Source organism: Leptonychotes weddellii, chromosome 2, assembly GCF_054177405.1.
Source record: "Leptonychotes weddellii isolate Sample4059 chromosome 2, ASM5417740v2, whole genome shotgun sequence".
In the NCBI taxonomy this organism is placed as follows: Eukaryota; Metazoa; Chordata; class Mammalia; order Carnivora; family Phocidae; genus Leptonychotes; species Leptonychotes weddellii.
Genome location: NC_138370.1, coordinates 12,266,025 through 12,267,540, shown reverse-complemented (window position 1 = coordinate 12,267,540; position 1,516 = coordinate 12,266,025).

Sequence of the window (1,516 nt, the reverse complement as noted above, 5' to 3'; positions counted from 1 at the left end):
CTGGGGCCAGGTCCGAAGGCTAACAGTGGTTCTCACTCGGGAGCTGCTGACGGTAGTCAAGAGAGGATCCCTGCCCCTGACCTTGAGACTGCAAGGTCGTGCCAAAACGTGAGATGAGGAGTCAGGCTAAGAGTTTCTAGATACTCCACTTAGTATTCGTGTCCTCCTGCTTAGTCAGCTGCCTTTTAGAGAGAGAGTCTGTTCTTGGAGACCTTTTTCATTTAAAAAGTGCACAAAGACTACTTTTCTGGTGGGAACAAATAGAATGATTATTGTATTCCCTTTCTCTAATACCACCTTGGACTCCTTTTCACCTTTAACTTGCCAGAGCGCTCTCTCTCTCTCTCTCTCTGATTCAATGCACATAGATACATTACAAAATGATTACCCCAATAAGGTTAGTTAACACTTCCATCACCTTACATAATTACTGTTTGGGGTTTTTTTTGTGTGTGGGGATAACATGGAAGATCTACTCTCTTAACAACTTTCAAGTATATGATTAAATATAGTAACCATGCTGTACATTAGATCCTGGAACTTATACATCTCATAACTGGCAGTTTGTATCCAACATCTCCCCATTTCCCCCACCCCTCAACCCCCGGCTACCACTGTTCTACTCTCTGTTCCTATGATTTTGGGTTTTTTTTTTTAGATTCCACACACAAGTGAGAACATACAGGTATCTGTCTTTCTCTGTCTGACTTACTTTGCTTAGCAAAATGCCCTCAGGGTGCATCCATATTGTTGCAAGTGGCAGGATTTCCTTCTTCCTCATGGCTAAATAATATCCTATTGTATATAAATATACACCACGTCTTCTTTCTCCTTTCATTCATCGATGGACACTTAGGTTGTTTCCATCTATTGGTTATTGTGAATAATACTGCAATAAACACGGGGGTGCAGCTAACTCTTTGGGAAAGTGATTTTATTTCCTTCTCCATATCCTCACCAACGCTTGTTATTTTTCATCTTTCTGAGGCTAGCCATTCTGATAGGTGTGAGGTGATAGCTCATTGTGGTTTTGATTTGCATTTCCCTGACGATGAGTGGCATTGAGCATCTTTTTATACACCTGTTGGCCATGTGGATGTCTTCTTTGGAAAAATGACTATCCAGGTCCTTAGCTGGGAAGGACCTGGAAACTTCTGTCACTTTTCAGAGGAGAAAACTGACGCATGGAAAGGCAACTTTCTCAGAATCACACAGTTGCATAATGCCAGAAGCCAGGCCGTGGAATCCTGTCACCTTTCTGCAAGCCTTGGGTTCTTTTCTTCCACGTCATCTTCCTTTCCAGGGAGGCGAGGCCCCAGTGTGCTGACAGATCTGGGCAGCACACTCCTGAGAGCTCATGCGTGTCACTAGCAAGAGCTGGAACAGCTTTCAACACAAAGGTGGTTCCAGATCATGGAGGAAATTTTCTGTTTTTCTGCATTGTCTGGGTTAAACCACTGTGACAAATGACCTTATAGCATTGTCAACCTTTGAAACACAAGTAGCAAGAAGTACT